Here is an 8,198-nt window from a genome sequence, read left to right as displayed (position 1 = left end):
GGTGTCAGTGCTGTACTGTCTACAGGAGGAGATTTCTGAGGCTGTGCTCCAGCAGCTCCATCTAGTGGTGTCAGTGTTGAACTGTCTACAGAAGGGGATTTCTGAGGCCGCGCTCCAGCAGCTCCATCTAGTGGTGTCAGTGCTGTACTGTCTACAGGAGGAGATTTCTGAGGCTGTGATCCAGCCGCTCCATCTAGTGGTGTCAGTGCTGAACTGTCTACAGGAGTGGATTTCTGAGGCCGCGGTCCAGCAGCTCCATCTAGTGGTGTCAGTGCTGTACTGTCTACAGGAGGAGATATCTGAGGCTGTGCTCCAGCAGCTCCATCTAGTGGTGTCAGTGCTGAACTGTCTACAGGAGGGGATTTCTGAGGCTGCACTCCAGCAGCTCCATCTAGTGGTGTCAGTGATGAACTGTCTACAGGAGGGGATTTCTGAGGCCGCGCTCGGCAGCTCCATCTAGTGGTGTCAGTGCTGAAATGTCTACAGGAGGGGATTTCTGAGGCTGCGCTCCAGCAGCTCCATCTAGTGGTGTCAGTGCTGAACTGTCTACAGGAGGGGATTTCTGAGGCCGTGCTCGGCAACTCCATCTAGTGGTGTCAGGGCTGAACTGACTACAGGAGAGGATTTCTGAGGCCGCGCTCCAGCAGCTCCATCTAGTGGTGTCAGTGCTGAACTGTCTACAGGAGGGGATTTCTGAGGCCGCGCTCCAGCAGCTCCATCTAGTGGTGTCAGGGCTGAACTGTCTACAGGAGGGGATTTCCGAGGCATGTGCTCCAGCAGCTCCATCTAGTGGAGACAGTGCTGAACTGTCTACAGGAGGGAATTTCTGAGGCCGCACTCCAGCAGCTCCATCTAGTGGTGTCAGTGCTGAACTGTCTACAGGAGGGGATTTCTGAGGCCGCACTCCAGCAGCTCCATCTAGTGGTGACAGTGCTGAACTGTCTACAGGAGGGGATTTCTGAGGTCGCACTCCAGCAGCTCCATCTAGTGGTGACAGTACTGAACTGTCTACAGGAGGGGATTTCTGAGGCTGCGCTCCAGGAGCTCCATCTAATGGTGTCAGGGCTGAACTGTCTACAGGAGGGGATTTCTGACGCTGCGCTCCAGCAGCTCCATCTAGTGGTGTCAGGGCTGAACTGTCTACAGCAGGGGATTTCTGAGACCGCGCTCCAGCAGCTCCATCTAGTGGTGTCAGTGCTGAACTGTCTACAGGAGGGGATTTCTGAGGCCGCTCTCCAGCAGCTCCATCTACTGGTGTCAGTGCTGAACTGTCTACAGGAGGGGATTTCTGAGGCCGCGCTCCAGCAGCTCCATCTAGTGGTGTCAGTGCTGAACTGTCTACAGGAGGGGATTTCTGAGGCCGCACTCCAGCAGCTCCATCTAGTGGTGTCAGTGCTGAACTGTCTACAGGAGGGGATTTCTGAGGCTGCACTCCAGCAGCTCCATCTAATGGTGTCAGTGCTGAACTGTCTACAGGAGGGGATTTCTGAGGCCGCACTCCAGCAGCTCCATCTAGTGGTGTCAGGGCTGAACTGTCTACAGGAGGGGATTTCTGAGGCCACACTCCAGCAGCTCCATCTAGTGGTGTCAGTGCTGAACTGTCTACAGGAGGGGATTTCTGAGGCCAGTGCTCCAGCAGCTCCATCTAGTGGTGTCAGTGCTGAACTGTCTACAGGAGGGGATTTCTGAGGCCGCGCTCCAGCAGCTCCATCTAGTGGTGTCAGTGCTGAACTGTCTACAGGAGGGGATTTCTGAGGCCGTGCTCCAGCAGCTCCATCTAGTGGTGTCAGTGCTGAACTGTCTACAGGAGGGGATTTCTGAGGCCGCGCTCCAGCAGCTCCATCTAGTGGTGTCAGGGCTGAACTGTCTACAGGAGGGGATTTCTGAGGCATGTGCTCCAGCAGCTCCATCTAGTGGAGACAGTGCTGAACTGTCTACAGGAGGGAATTTCTGAGGCCGCACTCCAGCAGCTCCATCTAGTGGTGTCAGTGCTGAACTGTCTACAGGAGGGGATTTCTGAGGCCGCTCTCCAGCAGCTCCATCTAGTGGTGTCAGTGCTGAACTGTCTACAGGAGGGGATTTCTGAGGCCGCGCTTCAGCAGCTCCATCTAGTGGTGTCAGTGCTGAACTGTCTACAGGAGGGGATTTCTGAGGCCGCACTCCAGCAGCTCCATCTAGTGGTGACAGTGCTGAACTGTCTACAGGAGGGGATTTCTGAGGCCGCACTCCAGCAGCTCCATCTAGTGGTGTCAGGGCTGAACTGTCTACAGGAGGGGATTTCTGAGGCCGCACTCCAGCAGCTCCATCTAGTGGTGACAGTGCTGAACTGTCTACAGGAGGGGATTTCTGAGGCCGCACTCCAGCAGCTCCACCTAGCGGTGTCAGTGCTGAACTGTCCACAGGAGGGGATTTCTGAGGCCGCACTCCAGCAGCTCCATCTAGTGGTGACAGTGCTGAACTGTCTACAGGAGGGGATTTCTGAGGCCGCACTCCAGCAGCTCCATCTAGTGGTGTCAGGGCTGAACTGTCTACAGGAGGGGATTTCTGAGGCCACACTCCAGCAGCTCCATCTAGTGGTGTCAGGGCTGAACTGTCTACAGGAGGGGATTTCTGAGGCCAGTGCTCCAGCAGCTCCATCTAGTGGTGTCAGTGCTGAACTGTCTACAGGAGGGGATTTCTGAGGCCACGCTCCAGCAGCTCCATCTAGTGGTGTCAGTGCTGAACTGTCTACAGGAGGGGATTTCTGAGGCCGTGCTCCAGCAGCTCCATCTAGTGGTGACAGTGCTGAACTGTCTACAGGAGGGGATTTCTGAGGCTGAGCTCCAGCAGCTCCATCTAGTGGTGTCAGTGCTGATCTGTCTACAGGAGGGGATTTCTGAGGCCGCACTCCAGCAGCTTCATCTAGTGGTGTCAGAGCTGAACTGTCTACAGGAGGGGATTTCTGAGGCTGCGCTCCAGCAGCTCCATCTAGTGGTGTCAGGGCTGAACTGTCTACAGGAGGGGATTTCTGAGGCTGCGCTCCAGCAGCTCCATCTAGTGGTGTCAGGGCTGAACTGTCTACAGGAGGGGATTTCTGAGGCCGCGCTCCAGCAGCTCCATCTAGTGGTGATGACTCGCCCCCTGGGCCGTGGGGCACTCGGATCCGGGCAATAGGGGGAACGATGGGTGTAGTAGTGGCAACCCGGTTCCGTGGCTCAGGGTGGTCAGGCCAGTGGTAGTCCGTTATGTGCTGATGTTTATGTCCGACTACGCCACCCGTGGATTTGCGGTCAATAGGAACCGCCGCTGCATGCAGACCGCTGGGGCTGATGATGTGTGCAGCTGGGATGGTGTGACTCCCCATGGGAAGAGTGCGGCCCCAGGGCAGTGTAGTGGATGGTGGGAGTGATGGTGGTGAGAGTCCCAGTACCGGTAGTGCTGGAGGCGCGAAGGAGCACACAGACAATAGGTTGCAGTCCAGGGTCTTTACTGAAACAGGTAAACTGACCCATAAACAGTCCCAGCTAGGAGGGGACCTGGATGTCTGAGAGCAACGGGGAAATTGGCCCTGGTCAGGGTGAGGGTGTAGGCCTACCGTGCTTTCTGCGCTCCTTCTGGCTATCTCCTCGTTATAGGGTAACAGCCCACGTTTCCGAGCTTTCCGTGTATTCTCGCCTGTATGGCCTGCGACGTGGGTTCCTTTCTGCTCCCATCCTTGTACGGCTTTACTGGTCCCTTCAGTTGTGGCAGGGCCTCCAGGCTTCTTAGGCCAAGGAATATACAGTCCCTTGCGAACTGGTTATCTGCTGGAGAATGTGGAATCCTTCCAGCCTCAGACACCAAAGTCTGGTAAATTAAGTCTGTTATCTGCCAAGACAGGCTCTCTTCGCCTCTTGTCTCTGGTTTGTGGCTCTCCTCCTGCCACACTTCCTCTTAGGTGCAGTGCAACTTTCTGTCCCTGCTCTGGGACACCTCTCAGTGCTGAGGCAGGTCGTCCAGCTCTCTCTAACCCTGCCCTCAGTACCAGCTTTTATAGGGGCAGCCAGCTCCCCCTACTGGCCTGAGAGAGGAGGCATTGCATGCTAATGTTCCCCTGACTAGAGAACCTCCCCCTTGCTCTCAGACACAGCTTTATTACACTTTGTGGCATTCAGGCCAGGGTGACACATTCCCCCCTAGTGAAATTTAGTACTCCGGGACTAAACAGTAAACAAAGACAATATGCATAACAATAAAACATTAATAGACAGACGACGCACAAATTGAGTTCTTAAGGTCACAGTGTGGCCTGTGACCGGGTGTCCATATCACCAACACAACGGGGAGCCTTAACCAGGTGGGGGTCTGTCCTACCCCAAGTCCTTCACAGTCTTAGTTCATTCCTGGGTTAAGCTCCGAACGCAGTCCATACAAGGTCCCGGTAATAAAAAGTCCATAACCTGTGAGTCCTTACGGTAGCTGCAAGAAACTGAAACAGAGTATTACCAAACATGCATGTAACTTTGCAAACGATTCAACATTTGGCAACAGGGTTATTTACAATTTAGTACACTCTATATTCTCCAGCGAGCGGGTATCTGCCCCTTTGTGCTCCTGGTTGACCTACGTAGCCCACTGTCTGGTGGTGGACCAACCTGGTTTTCCCCACTAGCGTTAGGGGTACAGCTACCAGCTGGGTGTACAGGTAAGGCAGGCAGCTGTCTGCGGGTCCTTTGGCTTACCGCAGGCATGGCAGGCTCACTGTCAGCAGAGGGTTGACTCTCCTGGGCTGCTGGAATAGGCTCTTCTGCCTCTGGAACCGCTTGCTCCTCTTCACCTTCCGGCTCTGGCGTTGGTTGTTGCTGTGCCGGTTGCAGGAAATGCAGGACGGGTACCACTATGGCATCATTTATGCGAGTCCAGGACTGAGGGAACTCTCTGAGAACGGTGCTGATCATTTCTTCCTTGTCCTCTGCGGGTTCAAGGTCACTCTGATCCTCTTCTGCACTATGGAGTTGCTTGGGGCACCTTTTGAGGTGGTCTCTGGAGACGACACTAGTGGTTTCTCCTCCGTCCTTGGTGATTATGCACACCTTTGGGTTGTCGTGGTCAGACTGCAGTACGGTGTAGGGTTCCCTTTCCCACTGGTCGTCCAACTTATGTAGCCTTCTTTTTCGCTTTAGGACTTGCTCACCAGGTTCTAGGGGACCAGCAGGGGCGTGTTGATTGAAGAGTTTTTCTTGCCTCTCTCTCACCTGGGCCAGGCTCTTCTCCACACTCTCCTGTACCTTCTTGTACTGCAGTTGCCTTTCCGTATCCCAGTCCGCATCCGGGGAGGTGTCCTCAGGTATTAGGACTCCCATCTCCAGGTCTACGGGCAGCTTACCTGGTCTAGCTCGCATCAGGTAAGCCGGGGTGCAGTTTGTAGCGTTCACCGGGATATTGTTGTACATGTCTACCAGGTCTGGCAGTTTTTCTGGCCACAGGCTGCGTTCCTCCAGGGGCAACGTCTTCAGGAGATCAATGACTATATTGTTCATCTTCTCACACATCCCGTTGGTTTAGGGGTGGTAAGGCGTTGTACGAATCTTCTTACAGCCATAGAGGTTGCAGAACTCCTGGAAGATTTCAGCTTCAAACGCTGGACCCTGGTCTGTCAGGACCTGTTCCGGATACCCATGTGGACGGCAGAAGTACTGCTGGAAGGCTCTGGCCGCTGTTTGGGCTGTCAGGTCCTTTACCGGGACCACCACTAGAAAACAGGAATAGTGGTCCACGATTGTCAGGGCGTAGATGTATCCGGACCGGCTTGGAGCCAATTTGACGTGGTCCAGAGCTACCAGCTCAAGAGGCTGCATGGTGACGATTGGCCTCAAGGGTGTCTTCTGGCTGGTGTGGTCCTTCCTCCTCAGGTGACAAGGGCCACAGTCCCTGCACCACTTTTCTACAGCTCCTCTCATGCCGACCCAAAAGAACCTTCCTCTTAGCAGGAACTCCAGTTTCTTCCAACCGAAGTGTCCCGCTCTGTCATGGTAAGCTCCCAGGACCATAGCTGCATCTCGCCTTGGGACCACGACTTGCCAGGTCAGCTCGTGCGTCCGGTGGTTGACAATCCTTCTGCACAACTTGCCTTCGTAGAGGAACAGCTTGCTCTTCTCCTTCCATAGCTGCTTGGGTTCCTCTGGGGCATCTGGATCTAGGCGGGCGTCTTCCTGGGTCAGCAGATCTTTCACCAGGCGGACTGCAGGGTCACTATCTTGGGTCTCGGCCCAGCTGTGGTGAGGTAGGGGATTCATCATCACAGTTGTTAGATCCTCCTCCTTCACGCGGTGAGAGTGTTGAGCGGCTCCATACCGGTGAAACGCGGGGAGCTCTACCTCCTCCAGCTCTTCTGGGTCTTCGTCACCTTCAGGTAAGTGAGGCATCCTTGATAGGGCGTCCGCGTTAGCGCTGGTTTTGCCTGCCCGGTACTTGATCACGAAGTCATAGTTGGAGAGACGGGCCATCCACCGCTGTTCCAGGGCACCCAGTCTTGCATTGTCCAGGTGTGTCAACGGGTTGTTGTCCGTGTACACTGTGAACTTTGCGGAGGCCAGGTAATGCTTGAAGCGTTCCGTCACGGCCCACACCACCGCCAAGAATTCTAGCTTGAAGGAGCTGTAATTCTCCGGGTTCCTCTCGGTGGGCCTCAGCTTCCGGCTGGCGTATGCGATCACCCGTTCTCTGCCCTGTTGGTTTTGGGACAGTACGGCTCCCAGTCCCACATTACTGGCATCTGTGTGGAGAATGAAAGGCTGGCCATAATCAGGGTAGGCCAGGATCTCATCCCCAGTGAGGGCCAACTTTAGCTGGCGGAAGGACTCCTCTTCCGGTTTATCCCACTTGAAGGGTGGCTTTTGACTTCTGGACTTGGACTGTCCGATCAGGAGGTCCTGCATAGGAGCTGCCATCTTGGTGAACCCGGGGATGAACCTTCGGTAGTAACCTACCAACCCGAGAAACTGTCTCACCTCTTTGATGTTCGAGGGGCTTGGCCAGCTCTTGATTGCCGTGACCTTGTCAGGGTCGGGGGCCACTCCTTCCGCGCTTTCCACGTGCCCTAGGTACTGGACCTTTGGTTTCAGCAGGTGACACTTCGATGGTTTCACCTTCAGGCCATAGCCTGCCAGGGCTTCGAACACCTCGGCCAGGTGCTTTAGGTGGTCCTCGTAGGTTTTCGAATAGACGATCACGTCATCCAGGTAAAGGAGGACCGTCTCGAAGTTTCGGTGCCCTAGACAGCATTCCATCAGCCGCTGGAAGGTCCCTGGTGCGTTGCAGAGCCCGAAAGGCATACAGTTGAATTCGCTCAGTCCCATCGAGGTGGTGAAGGCGGTCTTCTCCTTGTCAGCCTCTGCCACAGGAACCTGCCAGTACCCGCTAGTAAGGTCCAAAGTAGAAAAGAAGTTAGCAGATTTTAGTGCGGCTAAAGACTCTTCTATTCTAGGCAGCGGATATGCGTCTTTGTGAGTGATACGGTTGATTTGTCTATAGTCCACGCACATTCTCATGGTGCCGTCTTTCTTTTTGACCAGAACCAAGGGGGCTGCCCAGGGGCTACAGCTGTCTCTAATGACCCCAGCTTCTTTCATCTCCCTTAGCATACCCTTGGAATTCTGATAATGTGCAGGGGGTACAGGTCTGTGCCTCTCTTTTATTGGTGGGTGGCTCCCTGTGGGGATGTGGTGTTCTATCCCCTTTACTCTGCCGAAGTCTAGCGGGTGCTTACTAAAGACTCTCTCGTACTCCTGTACCACCCGGTAGACTCGTTTTTGGTGCAGGGGAGTGGAGTCAGCACCCACGTGGAGTTTCTGGCACCAGTCCTCCTTTTGTTTCTGGGAGCCATTACCCTCCGCCGGTGGAGATGGAGGCAAGGGTTCCACGGCCCTGATAGCTTTGTGTTCGACAACAAACAGTTTGGCGAGTGTAGCGTACCTGGGTAAGTGTACTTCCCTCTCCCCAATGTTGAGGATGCGGACGGGCACCCTCCCATGACGGACATCAACCACCCCCCGGGCTGTCAAAATGGTGGGCCTGCTGTCTGAGTACACGGGTTCTACCATGGCTTGGTAGTCTCTACCTCTCAACCCGATTGCAGTCCGACACCAGATCATCATTTCACTTTTGGGAGGCATGGAAATGGGGAATGGGTCACTGAGTCTTACGCTAACGATCTCACCACCAGACAGTTCTACCTGCTG

The sequence above is a fragment of the Phyllobates terribilis genome, unplaced genomic scaffold (assembly GCF_046119375.1).
Source record: "Phyllobates terribilis strain yellow unplaced genomic scaffold, ASM4611937v1 Scaffold_8__6_contigs__length_399053987, whole genome shotgun sequence".
Lineage (NCBI taxonomy): Eukaryota > Metazoa > Chordata > Amphibia > Anura > Dendrobatidae > Phyllobates > Phyllobates terribilis.
This window is presented reverse-complemented; position numbering follows the sequence as displayed.